This window comes from Danio aesculapii, chromosome 2, assembly GCF_903798145.1.
Source record: "Danio aesculapii chromosome 2, fDanAes4.1, whole genome shotgun sequence".
Lineage (NCBI taxonomy): Eukaryota > Metazoa > Chordata > Actinopteri > Cypriniformes > Danionidae > Danio > Danio aesculapii.
The window spans coordinates 31,684,304-31,699,409 of record NC_079436.1 but is presented as its reverse complement, the minus strand read 5'-3'; the positions used below and the strand labels follow the sequence as shown (position 1 = coordinate 31,699,409).

The 15,106-nt window shown below is 35.4% G+C and overlaps 1 long non-coding RNA gene across 4 annotated transcripts in view; it reads right to left on the bottom strand.

Moving 5' to 3' along the window:
- Positions 1 to 15,106, bottom strand: part of LOC130244812 (uncharacterized) — a 68,935-nt gene that overhangs the window by 736 nt on the left and 53,093 nt on the right. For all 4 annotated transcript variants that reach the window (XR_008839256.1, XR_008839255.1, XR_008839259.1 and 1 more), the window contains 3 exons: positions 10,086 to 10,172; positions 579 to 715; positions 103 to 298 (listed from right to left, as the gene is read on the bottom strand). This is a non-coding gene — a long non-coding RNA (uncharacterized LOC130244812). The remainder of the gene's footprint in view (positions 1 to 102; positions 299 to 578; positions 716 to 10,085; positions 10,173 to 15,106) is intronic.

Here is a 15,106-nt window from a genome sequence, read left to right as displayed (position 1 = left end):
AAATAAATAAAATAATTAACTAGTCGGAAAGATTAGAATAAATGTTAAGGATAAAACCCAATTCAATTATAAAATCACATTGTTTTTAAACCAGAAACTTACACATTCCACCTGCTCTCACAGTGACAAACACGAGGCCGATCCGCAGTTTCAAATGGCTGTCACTGCTCTTTGAAGTTGTGACCAAATATTTGCTGACATTGAGGCAGCGCGTGTCCTTTTTGGAGTGTTTGCTTGCTAGTTTCCACTGAACTGGCCTTCTTTAGAGCACTGGTACACGTGTGCCTGGCCTGCTGCCCTTAGATAAAGAACAGAGAGTGTTAGTAAGCGGGGAGCGAAATCAAAGGAAAAAGTGATAAGAAAAAAAAAAACAGAAGATGTGATGGTCAAACGAGTGCTGAACAGTCCAGAATTAAGCAATGTTCACATGGCAGCTTGTCCTTTTAGCATACCGTGCATATCACAAAAACAAATATACAAGACAACTGCATCCGGGAGCCCCATTAAAGAATGTTTAACTGCTGAAATATGAGTTGTGAGAAAGTTGGCATTACAGGAGCGAGTGCTGAAAACCATACCTCTGTGACAGGACCACCCAGTAACCATGAAGTACAACGCGTCCCATGATAGAGATGAGAGACCACTTTACTGAGGAATTCAGTCCAATTTGAGTCCGCCAACAGAGGGTACGGTTATCTGATACACAACCTCTTCACTGCAAAAGAGGAAGCACATGACACAAGAGGGGGCAAATATTTAAGAGAACTATTTGTGAAATTTAGATAATGCCCTTCCTGGAAAGACAAACATTTAATGGGGTTTATCCACAGATTATGTTCTGCATTGATTTCATCATTCATAATGCATGCTAGTTTATTTACAATTCATTAAGCCCTTTTATCAGGCTTGAGGCTTCAGATTCATGCTTTCTGTTTCAGAGGCGATCACATGGTCACGGTGGCAGTCGGAGAAAGAGGATTAGGAGAGAATCCACTGACGAAACAGTCTAGCCAGATTGGCCGTACCCTCCGTTGACCCCCCTCACTGTGTGGCATCCCGTTCTCCCATTAATCTAAACACAGGCTCCTCAATCCCCAACACCACATCTGAAGCAATTCCATTAACCTGAGCTTTACTGAGGATCCATGTGAAAATCCTCAGCCCATGAGCTAGTGCTGCACTTAAAGCATCTCATTATACATCTACAGTCACCTAATCATTACAGCATAAGGGTGTCATCATGCTTACATTATCATTGATTTTTTAGATGAACTCCAGATTAATATGCATATTAATATTATAATACACTGGGGTCACTGTGGGGTTAAACGGCCCATACTGTGCTTAACTAACCCCTTTTCATTACAAAAAAAAAGAAATCTGGTGGATAAAGAAACAAAGCCAGGACTACATATAAATATGGAGTATTCACTGTATTAATAACGTATAGTATGTTATTAGTGCATTGTGCTTTAACTGGACTTTTAATATTTGCATTATTATTATAATTGTAACGTGTTTAACACTTTAGTGTATATTGGTGTTATTATTTTTTACGATTTTCAAAATACTGTAAATTTAAAATCAATACATCTACTTTTACAGAGATTACAGCTGCTGTCTGTCTGGGTTATCACTGTCTTTTTACAGCTCCCTTTCTTCATGTGTTCAATACATTTTTTCCTGAGTCATTTCATTTTTATTACATATAACTTAATTTGTAAAGTAATTAGATTTGTTTTCTTTTCATATATGTATTTCTTTGGTTTTCATCAACATCTGGTGAAAATTTCAAGTCAAACATCACCTTTAGAAATATGTTTTCTAAGAAAAATAGTGACATGCTGAATACTCTTTTTCCCCACTGTATATATGACTGTACAGTGTACTTTAACTACTCTGAGTAACAATCATGTTTTAAATGTTTTTTTGTCCTTTAATGTTGAATGAAATGAAGTACATTAAAATAAAATTTATATACACATACAGTATAATAAGTAATACTTATATGAAAGTATAAAATGCTAAATGGGAGGAATAAGGATTTATCTATTTTATTTTATATTTTAATTTATTTTATGTTTTATTTATTTTAAAATGCAATAAGGGAGGAATAATATTCATTATATAATATATATAATAAATAATATTTCATTATATTTTATTTTATATTTTATTTTTTTCTACTTTATAGCGGGTTCATACATTTATTTTATTTTATATTTTATTTTATATTTTTTATTTATGAGGGAGTTCATACATTTCTATTTTATTTTTTATTATATTTTGTATTTTTATTTTATTATATTTATTTATTTTTTATTTTATTTTATTTTATTTTATTTTATTTTATTTTTTATTTTTTTTTTTTTTTCATTTTATTTTATGGGGGGTTCACACATTTGTGCTAGCCAGATACTTTTGTTTTTTTGCCAAAAGCAAAAATACTTGGCAGACCCCTTTAAGGAGACTTTTACCACCATTAAATTCAACTACCAATTGCCATGTTGCCAATTGCCAAAGATGTTATGCATCTTTCAACTACCAATTGACATGTATGCATCTTTTGAGAACAGTAGGTGGCACATCCAGGTACTCGTGACCAATTTATAATCTCTGCTGACATCACTGCAGCATGACACACAAGTTCATCATGTTTTTTCAGGTAAGAGCCTCATGTTCCTGCTTCATGCTGCCTCACTGAGGCTCAGTCCAGACCTCTGAAGGTCAGGCTGCCCGTCGGTGTGCTCTTATCACACAGGGCGACCCCTTCACCATATTCCTCAGTACCCCTGTGAATTCGACAAAACCAGTAAACGTGTGTGTGTATGTGTGTGCGTGTGTTCATGACCTAAAAGTACAACGTGACCTGTAAAAAGGATTGCATATTAAAAAACCTAATACTGAATCATGTAATTTAGCAATGACGGATGACAAGCTGCACTTTATGTGATTACAGTCAGAATGCAGAACAAAACATCAGACATTTCTACAGTGCAAAAAATGCACTCAAATTAGAGTAAACAACTACAAATATAACTATATTAGCATTCACAACAACACATGATAACACTGTGTTTATTATAAGCACAATAAAGTTGTCAATTGCTGCTTTAAAGGGCACCTATTTTACCCTTTTTTCAAGATTTAAAATAAGTCTTTTGTGTCTCCAGAATGTGTCTGTAAAGTTTCAGCCATCAGATTATTTATTACACCTTTCAGAATATTGGGATTTCTGCTCCGAACAACCATGTAGCTGTTTTTGTTGCCTGTGCCTTTAATGCTAGTTCTCCCCATCCACTGTTTCCACGTGCCTGTCAGAGTGTGCCTCAGTTTTTGACTGCGTCAGATAAATAGCACAGTGACAGACATAAAAGAAGAAGATCTTACATAACATTTGTGAGCAATACTACAGTAAGATCTTTCCCAATGATTATTTGATGTATTTGTTGGGGAGTTAATTCAAGCCGTTCTGCAAAGCCCCAAGTCAAAGTTCATGCGCGCACACACACGCATTTGGATGCAAATGTGACAGGATACATGTTAATATCCACTGCTGTATGGATATCCGTTATGTTAATGTACAAAATAAACCTGATTTAACGTCCACACACCGAGATTGAAGCGTATTATTTTATAATTGTACTGACATGCGGCTGTGGTGAAAAAGTAAAGCTGAAGTAAATTGCTTTAATTCTTTACGAACATGCTCTGTTTTAAAAACGTTTTAAACTTGTGAAACTCATTCTTGATCACATTTGAGGATCACTGATGATCACAGAGAGCTGAACAGATCTTTTAATCCCAGTTGCTTTGCGCACATTCTGTCTTGTTGATATGATTATATGCGTTACTACGAAGACATGTTACATGGCTGTCAATCAAAACGGTGGGTGGGGAACCGCACTCCTACGTCACGTTGGGCCTTAAAATGGGAGGGATTTGGATACAATTTTTTACTTCAGGAAACTATAAAAAAAAAAGAGAGACATATTGTCTTTATAACACCCAAAATGACTGTGAACACACTATATCTACCCACAGCTTTCTAAAGAGGATTTTCATTATAGGTGCCCTTTAAAGGTTTAGTTCACTCAAAAATGTAAATTTGTAGTTAATATACACAATAAAATAGGCAGGAGTAGAACAAACAGACCATGGTTTGAGCGATGTAAAAAAAATCTACATTTTTATGAGCACCTCTTTAAATGCTCAATGAGGACGCTGCTTGGCTGAATGAAAGTTTGAGTAAATTGGTTTTTATTTTGTAAATTGTGACGTCACAAATCTACTATACAGTATATGATAAAGACAAAATGCTTGAAAAGATGGAAAAGGCACATTGAGATGAATATGGAAACATTAAGGGATGTGTGAAGCTGATTTTATTCATTAATTTAGCTGACGAGAGAAATTCAATTAAGATGATGAGTGCGCTGGCCTGAGGCCAACACATGGAATTATCACAACCATTACAATAGGCTTTATTGAGACGCTGCTTATTTAACATTACACAAGCACCCATCACAACTAATGGAGAAATTTAACAGATGTGAAAACAACCTGAGCAAACCCCTCGTATTAGTCTCACTGATGAATGCTATAAATGACCTCATCTACAAAAATCTAAGGATCCTCAGCCAGTCTAAACAGCATTATTGTTCAAATTCCACAAATACGGTCCTAACCTGCAATACAGTTTGTACTATTGCATAAAAGAGAAGGAGCAGAAATAGAAGTGGAAAGAGAAAGGAGGGAATAAACATTCCCTTGCAGTGCAGGGTGTGCTCTGTATTTAAGGTTTTTCCTAGAAGGATTTTTCCTAGAACTCCACTTTGTCATTTGACAGAATGTACAGAAAGTCCAATCGACCGCAGTGTCTGGTTGGCAAAGTATCTATTAAAAAAAATGAGTGGAGATTGCAGTAACCGATCCTGATCATCTGCTTATTTTCATTTCGGCCTTGAGACATTACTCCATGTTTATTTGCTAATCGCAGCGCTGACCTGAAATACCCCACCCCCACAGAATACTTTGTAGTGTATTACGGCACAGCTGTAGCGCAGAAACCGTTGCTCAAGTTTCACTGTAAAAGCAGGAGATTTCCCTACAGTAGACTTCAAATTCTCTGGGAGCACAAGCTCAAAGTGGTCTAATTACGTCAGAGAGGGGGATTCACATGGATTCAGCAGCTTAGAAGTGTAGTTATGGATCACTACATCTCAGACACCACAGTCATTTATCCTTATTATTAAATTAAGTTCTTCGGCCTCAGCCAAATCATTTAAGATTTTGGGTTGGAAAATATATCAGGCTGCATGAAATCCCTTAAATGTTAAATGGTGTGCAATAGATAGTCTTACATCATTAAAATGCACATAACTCACAACCACACACGCAGTTATCACTTTCATAAGCAATATTTGGTTGTTCCCATAACAACAATCCACAATGGGGGAGAAAGCAGTGACAGGAACGAGTTAGTAAAGGATGCGCGATCCAAAAAAATTATCTTTCAACTCCCACTTTCCCCAAGTCTGTATGTGCTGACATGCATTTTATAATGTAACTATTTTGTGGCTTGTGTCTTTTTTTTCTCCAAACATTTTGTCAAGCAAGGTCATTGTGACTGTCAAGGAAAGTACTGGGCCTTCTCAGCATTCCAGCTAAACTGGAATTTCATTTATCAGTGATTGCATAACCTTCCTGCACCTCACAAACGGAGAGATGCAGCCGTAACCACAACATTCAGAGAGCAGTGTCCATCGCGCGCACGAGAGAGAGATTTCCCACAGGAGAAAAACAACAACAGAGGTCTGACCACATCCAAACCCAAACACCCAAACATATGTTCCTATCATAATATTGACTTCCTCTCTCTTGAGAGAGACACTGTGAGAGAGAGAAGGTAATTTCAACTCAAGAAGTGCTGCATGTTTAGTCTTCTAAAGCAAGCAGTTTCATACTGTATAAAGACAAGAGGTTAGCTCCATATGAGAAAAATTCTTTGAAAAAATAAAATGTGAAGTTTGGCAGAATGGCTAAAATACATTTCCGACACAAGTTGGAAGGTGATTTAGAATTTCTTAAAAGGGCACCTGCTTCAGCTCAAAATACCCATCAGATTATTTATTATACCTTTCAAAATATTGGAATTTTCTGTAGCTGTTTTTGTTGCCTGTGCCTTTAATGCTAGTTTTCCCCCACCCACCGTTCCCACGTGCGTTTGTGAGAAATACTACAGTAAGAACTTTCCCAATGATTATTTGATGTATTTGTTGTGGAGTTAATTCAAGCCTTTCTGCAACGATGAGTCCAATGATGCATATCCACTGCTGTATGGCTATCCATTATGTTAATGTACAAAATAAACCCGATTTAACGTCCACAAACTGGGATTGAAGCATTGTCTTTTATAACTATACTGACAAGCAGCTGTGGTAATAAAGATGGTAAAATTGCTGTAATTCATTACAAACAAATACATGCTGACTTATAATCATTTTCAGCAGGATTTTTATAACTTTACCCCACTGGCAATAAACCTGGATAAAGCCAACAGACTATCAGTTTCTTGCAATGATGTGCCGGCAATTCAAGCTTTAAATAAGTCTCAAGCAAGATCTCTCATTTAGTCATTTGGAGTCTTTTCTTCACACTAAGTTATTAGATGACTGTTTCATAAGATTTTTTTGTCCTTTTTGGAGCATAAATGTCCATTCACATCAAGAACAATAAAGATATTACTCAAGATGTTCTGTTTAATGTAAGCATGTGCTGCAGTCATGATATCTTCCACTTTAAATACTCCAGTGTGTGAATTCTGATTTGCCGTCAGCATTTTTATGGTTCATCAGATGGAACTTCAATCTGAAAGTCACTAACAAAAACCCTGTGTCATTATTATTAGAGGTGGTGTGGACTATTCTTTACGCCAAAACTCTCAGATATAGTATGATTATGTAGTAATTCTTAATATACTTGGCATAACCAGACCATAAAAAACTGAGTGGAACAACTAAACTTTTTGTGAACAAAAAAAAAGAATTTTTTTCATTTTCCATTAATCTTGCATTTAAAGGTTTCTCTCTAAGATGCAAAGTTCCTGAAACCATAGACTGACTCTGAAAGTTTCCATTCAGTGTCCAATTTGTTCCAGCCCTGCTTTACAATACTGTACCCTGGTTCCCATGCGCCCTGCACTGCTGATGCTGTGTTTAATCTTGAGAAGGAATGTGACCTTGTCTTTTGTCCTTGGCTTGCACGGAGTACGGGTCCCACTAAGCTCAATTTGGCCTTCCCTGTCATCTATGGAGCAGATGCACACCAACAAAACTGGCAGGAAGTCAGGCAGGCAGAATGACTGATAATGACCCTGAGAGGTCAAATAACGCTCATTATGTGACAATGGAAGTGGGAAACGAGTAATATCCCAATGCCAAAATAATCAAACCAGGTATACAATGGGATGTTCAAGGACCTGGATCAATAAACTGATCATTATTACCTTTATAATACTGGCATGTGTGGCCCTAGACTACAAAACCTTTGTCTTTTGTTGCATGGGTATATTATTGGCAATAGTTAAAAATGTATTGATAATACTCTAAACCTAATTATTTTTGGCATAAAATAAAAATGTATATCATAACTTAATAAAAGTTAAAATCATGTTTCATGAAGATATTTTGTAAAATTTCCTGTAAATATAATAAAACTCAATTTTTGATTAGTTATTTGCATTGATAAGGGCTTAATTTGGACTTTAAAATGTGATTTGCTCAGCATTTAGACATTTTTGAACACTCAAAACAGCAAATAGCTGTTTTTCAGAAAAAATGCAATGGAAAGCTTATTTAATTAACTTTCAGATTCCAAAAACAGACAAATATGACTGGTTTTGAGGCTCAGGGTCACATAACATATTATAGACACCTCAGTTTAGTAAAACAAAGTATAAAATGTGTCTTGTTGAACCAAAGAAGACCATCTATATGCAAATCCTTCCAAAAAAAAACACCATCACCCCTTAAGCTTCAACAAAGCAGTGACTTTCAGTTATTTCTTAACATGGGCCCGTTATTTCCCCAACAGATTCCTGCATGAGCTGAGTGATAACACAAATGTTTGCTGGTATTTGGGTTTGTCTGTGCGGGAGGAGCACTGAGATTGGCTTCTCAGGAAGGACCGAGCCATGGCTGTTACCCAGCGGCTCAGTCCAACTGAGATTACTACAGGCCTGTCATCTCTATCAGAAAGAGAAGCGCTTCTGTTGGACAGATAACTCAAACACAGATCCATACAAAACTCTTGTGTCTCACCTATCTCTGCCTATCCTTACTCTTCATATCTGGGTGGGGAGCATTTCCTGTTTTTAATCTTTCAACAGAGCTCAAACCATCCACCACTCAGTTGTGACTGTTAGAAAAGATGCACAAAAACACTTGAGTCAGAAGGTGGTTAGTAAGGTCTGTTACTGTAGGGTACTTTTTCAGCCTTATTTACACCAAGCCTTGTGCGGTTTCATCTATTTTTATTGATCTTTTAATATTTATTTTACACAAGGAACATCTTCTGACCTTCAGGATAAATGTCCCCACTGGAACCTGTTAAAAGTCACTATTTCAAATTTGTATCTGAATTAGTATTTCAATGAGTAATTAATAATAAATTAATAAAAAAACATACATTTTTGTTATCCGGTTTCCAATTTGTTGTTTAAAATTTTATGTTTTTTTTTAATGTTCTGTAACATTTGCAGCACGCAAGAACGCAGACTAATCCTTAAAACGTTACTAATACTTAATTATAATTAAGTATTGTACTTATCAATGTTAATTTTGATCACAGAATTATCCTGTAATAATAAAAGAAAAGCTTAAAGGAGTGTTTGCTTTTGCTTTTTTATAAGGAGTAATGCCAGTAATCTAAGTGAAACAATTATGATGGCATTTTTCTCCTCTGTGGAACTACACTACCGGTCAAAAGTTTGGGGTCAGTAACATTTTCAAATGTTTTAAAATAAGCTTATCCTGCTTACCAAGGCTGCATTTATTTCATCAAAATACAGTACAAATTGTACAATTGTGAAATGTTATTGCACTATAAAATAACTCTTTTAAAGTAGTTTAGAATTGAATTTAATAATTTATTCCAGTGATTTTAAAGATGAATTTTCAGCTACATTACTCCAGTCTTCAGAATCACATGATCCTTCAGAAATCACTCTAATATTAATTATTCTTATTAATACTAATATTAATGGTAATAGTAATAAAAGCAATAATGACTGGAGTAATGATTTCATTTGAAATTACATACAATAAGAAAGCAGTTATTTAAATTGTTTTATAAATATTTAACAATATTTTTTTTACATTTAATAAGGAAAAATAATTAATAAACTACATTAAAATACCAAATTTATTTATTTCACATGAGCATGCACATGTTTTTGGCACCTCAAGCCATGTGAATTGTATTTTAGAAAAAAAGTGTCAATTTAAAACTAATGTAAAAAAGAAACATAAAAAAGAAAAAAAAATACACATTCTTGTACACTTTTATGCTTCTCGTCAGGCTGTTTTTGAACAAGAATGCATCCTGTGTGAACACACCTTCAAAAATTGTGAGGAACAGATCAACATGAACTAACTTAAATCCAAACCATGGGACTAATTAATTGTTTTTTTTTTTAAAACCACCCATCAACAGGTAAATTATAAAATTACTGTATGAGTGTTAGTTTTCTAATAAGCACTACATTAGCACTCTATAAGGAACCCCCTAGGTTTTCATGAGGTCACAAAGGGGTTAATTACTTTTTAAAAATGTGTTGGTACTTCTCAGAATTGTTCGTGTGTTTTGAATGTGTGAAGCAGCACACAGGAAACAGTTTCTTTTTTTTTGTGAAGAACTGGGGCCCAGCGATTTCCCCTGATCTCTCCAACATCATACTTTCACTCTTAGATTCTCATCTCTCCTTTGAAGCATCTGAGGTTTCTTGTAATTTATAAGATGACAAATAAACATTTTCTGTGACGAGAGAGCAAGATGACAACAATAGTCTATGACAGGTAATTTACCTCAGACTCAGGAAACAACAAGCTCCACCATTTTGAAGATCAAGCCTCTTTGTGGGACTGCTCACATCTTCAATGTTTTTCTTTCTCCTACAAAGAAGAGAAACAAACAGGGATTGTTGTCAAGCAGATTTTAATTCTGGTCATGCAACAGAAGAAAAAATAAATCAGCTGTTATTAAATCTTTTTTATAAAGAACTTTAAGTTGGAAAAAGCTCTGAACTCATTGATCTCACACTGTCAGGGGATGTTGCTTAGTGATCTCACACAGGAAATACAACCTGCCAACTACTTGCGTACCACTTAAAAACCCACAACAGTTTAATTTCACTTGTTCTCTTTGTCATCATTTATTTAATTAAATGCCTCCTGATTATAAGACACTACTGCCAAGAAACCAACAATGGGTTACTCAAGATCCAAGCCATATTAGTATTGGTTAAAAAAAAAAATCCCAAACAAAACCACAAGAGGAATTTACCTGTTAGATTTGATGACCTGAACCACAGGTCAAGTTAAAGGTTAAAACACCCATGATAAGCGATAATAATCAGCCTTACACCAAAGATAATCTCAGTCATAGAAGAAGTGCACAGTAAACAAAGAAAATCCACTACCGTTTATTCTTTTATTGAAGGTTGAATAGATAAGAAATTTCAGTAAATATTAACATGAACACTATCTTTCCCTTTCAAAGACAGATAAAACACTAAATAACAAAAAAAAATTAAGATATGCCTATCAGATTACAGTTCTAGGTGGGTAACATGATGAGAGAGAAAAAGCTGGAAAACTATTAGCAAAAAAAGTGATAATGAAACTGAAATCACTATGCTTTTATAATCAAAACCGCATTGTGTATGGTGTATGGCAAATCACAAAATGAGAGATTACGGCCAAGATGCGACTAACAATCAAAATATGCAAATTGTTTCGAAGCTGTTTGTAAACAACAATTCGATTTCTTCTTGTAGACAATAAAAAAATAAAAATCATCTTGCACACAGACAATGAAAGAGCTTGTGACTGAGCCTTATGAGACTGAAACCAAATTCAGAAGAGTTTGTTGTATATAAAAGGAGTTTTAGCTAAAATCGAAGTCCTTGATGATTCATAAGATGCAAGTCAACTGCTACGGACAGTCAGAAAAACAAATACAGGCAAAACTTAATAAATACTTATGATAATCCAATTGTGGTTTACACCCAAAGGTGCAAACTAGATTTATGTGCAAAACTGGAATATTGCATAAAATCTTTGCGAATAAAGCACTGTTTCCATCAAATGTGTGAAAGAGAACAAAATCATCACTTCCTGACAGACACGCACAAATTCTGTGGTAGGAGAAGCCAGTGTGGGCCATTTTTTCCTTGTAAACTACAATTTTTTTTTTTTTAGTTAATGAATTACTTGCACCTCAAATGATGAAGATAAACAATTATTAACAATTTACTAACAGCAAACTCATTATGACAAACAATCTCGTAATAAATTTATTCAGTGGATTTATTCAATGGAATGTGTTTTTCCCATAGTTTATGCAGATTTTGTCTTATCGGATTAAAAGTTTATCCTATTCGCATTTGTTTTTAATGTCATTTTCAAAATGTGTGCACATCTTGCCATTTCATTAAACATTTTTGAATGCATTATTCCAAAACGGACATAAAATGTTATTTTTTAAGCTGTTTTCTCATAGCTAATAATGTCTTATGACATAACTTGACTGGTTTGGGCAAAAAACTAAACATTATTTACAACATCAGGGTCTTGTCAGCGGCCCCTAGGGCATTCACATCTATTTCTTAAAGATAAGGGAAAGAAAGCTCTGAAAATTCCCTACAAAACACATAAAAAAAAAAAAATCTCACTTTTATATAGTTTGTAGCATCCACGTTTAGCACAAGCTAGGGTTGTACGATTAATTGAAATCGTATCAAAACCACAATTTGGACATGCACGATTTCTAAATCACCTTACAGCATAAATCTACTGATATATGCTATCTGAACCAATCATAACGCAGCGTGCCTAAGCAGAGCGCGAGAACAGGAGACTGTAATGCTTAAACAGGGATGATGAGTTCAGCACAGGCGGACTTGGTGCCAAAAAGGTGCTCTGCTTTCCCCACAGTCCAAAGACATGCAGTATAGGTGAATCGAATAAGAGAGTGAATGCAAGAGTGTATGGGTGTTTCCCGGATTAATAAAGGGAATAAGCTGAAAAGGAAAAGAATGACTGAATTACCACATATCATTAGCAAAAAAAAATCTAAATGTTGTACTGAAAAAGATACAGAGAATGCTGAGTTTATTGCCTCGTGAGCAACCAAGATTCACTTTTTCTTGGCAAAAACAAACAAAGAAATGACTAACATTTTATATATAAAACTTTTCTATAATAATTAAAATTTATAACGACAAAAAGACAACAACCTACTGAAGAAGAAGAAGAAGAAAAAAACAATCACATACAATTTGTATGGCCTGAGGGTGAGCAAATTAGCTGCAGATTTCAGGCTTGCGTGATCTATGCAACAAAATCATCAAATGAAATATGAAATCTCAGCAGGTTTTTTTCACAGCAAGAGATAGGATGTGACACAGAAACAGTGTACAATGCCTTAGGAATACAGAGGGCTTTTTTTCTGCTCTGAAATGAACTTGCAACACTCATCCAACATCTATTCAAAACACGCAGGTAGCAGACTAGTGGGGCAGGCACAAAAATAAACAGTCCTGTGAGAACAAGGAATCGGAGCCAGACCAGAATACTAGCAACCTTCTGGAAAGCAGACGCACACAGCCAAGTACGCCTGGCAAGGCCAACTAGCCCGAATCCTGCCAAAGAGGCCTGGTTGATGCCAGCACCAAAGCATCTCTCACTTAGAGTGAGAATTGAATATGGGGCAGGCAAGGGTGTCAGGAGGGCAGGAAAGATCACAGGGCTGCAGAAGACGCCCACTGAAGAGTCACCTCTGAGTGTGAAAGAGCTCTACAGAGGAACAGATGAGTCAGTTTGAGAGAAAGAGAGATTATGTTCTCTGGGCTTTTTCATGTGAGAGCAGAAGTGAAATGGCCGCTAATATAAGCAGAAATCAAGAGTGGGTTCCCAGTGCACATAAGGTGAATGGCACATATTCTGAAGAAAACTAGTAGAGTTAACTCCTGTAAGTTTACTCATCTGGTGTTTGCACAATTGTAGAGGTGTAGAAGCTGAAACTTCATTAAAATAAAATGTAATTAAAATAACAAAGAAAAAAAAACAGACTGATGATGAATTAAAAAGACAAATAGGGAGGAAAATGTTTTGGCAATTATATGGCATCTGCTTACTGGCAAAAATGTGCCTGGGATGTTATTTTAAAAATTCTGTCATGATTTGTCACATATTTACAACTTGGCTTAGTACTCACATTACACGTATCCGCAATGGTCACGCCGCAAGATGCACAACGTGGAGTGAGGATTGTAACTGATCAGAAGCCACAGTTCAAAACACATGATTTGTGAGGTCATTGCCAAATTCTAGCCATAATACAGTAAAAGCTGATCACTTGCATTAGTTTTTAAGGCCTATGTATTAGCATTTCAAGTGAGCTTAAAACATTCGGGTACACGAAATGATAACATTAGCAGCTTTAACAAAAATGAATTGTATTAAATTATGTGATGAAGACTTTATGGTGTTATTTTTACATCCGATTATTCAATTTCTTTACTTAAGTGCTTTATAGTTTTCTGTGTAGTCTAACAGTTATTTATTATTTAACTTGTATCTTTGCTCATGCATTTATCCATGCAATGCATCTATTATATTTTATGCAAATGCTCTCACCCTTATCATTTCCAATTACAACAGCTCTCAACTACAATCAACCCAATCAATCTAATATTCTGAACTCTTTCCAAACAGACCTACTCAAGTCATCTGGTGACTCCAGGGCTCAACAATAAGGACTACCCGATGGCCCGGGCCAGCGTGCGAGACACTCGGGACAGTAGACAGGATTGTTAATGGCCCGATCGGGCCAGCGCTACCTGGTCACTAAAGTGGCTTAAATTTGGCTGCGAATGTTTGTCAACTGCGTGCAAATAGGGTGCTTTCACACCTAGGTGTTTGTTTCAGAACCAGTCTTGTTTGCCCAGTTAGCACGGTTCGTTTGGCTTATGTAAATCCTGCAATCACGGGCTGAACTGCGCCAAAACAAACAGTCTGAGATCGCCTGAATGAGGTGGTCTCGGCTCGATCGAAACAAACTCTGCAACGGATCGATTGTAGTGAGAAAGCAAAACGATCCAACAAACTAACAAACCAGGCTATATCACAGTGTATTATGGTTGTGAAATAGCCATATATACGGCTATATGAAGAGAGAATTGCCATTTTAAATTGTAAAAAAAATCTGTTTTTGAAACAAATGAAGACAGCAGTCAAGTCAATAATTCATTTAGCCTGACATGTTTACTGTTCCAAAATATTTTAAATGTTTCTCAAAATAAAATTTGTGTTCAAAAAGGAAAAAAAAAAGTTTCAGTTTTTTACCCAAACATTTAAAAAGAATATATTTTAGAGCAGTGATCCCAATACCGCGAAACCGTGAAACTGTGATATTTTATCCAAGGTTACCATACCTTCAGAATCTTATACCAGCCCATGCCTAACAATTATGTTTGGCTTTTGACACATTATTTAAAATATGTGGCTAAAAAATTGTTATTAACTTCTGTTTTTGTTTTGTTTTTTTGGTGGGGCTAGTGAAAATTTTGGCAGGGCAAGTAAAAACCAATCGGGCCAGTGGAAAAAAAAATCCTTAGTGTTGAACTCTGGACTCACATATTATTATTCATTTCCAAATACATATGGCAGAAAAACTAAATATTAATATAATATATTAATATTGTGAAGCCCTATGATGTAACACTACACAACGCAATGTAAACAATAGATTAAAATACCACATTATTGCAAAAATTTTTGTGCTGTATTACAAAAGATTTACACTGATTTATGTAAATTTACAC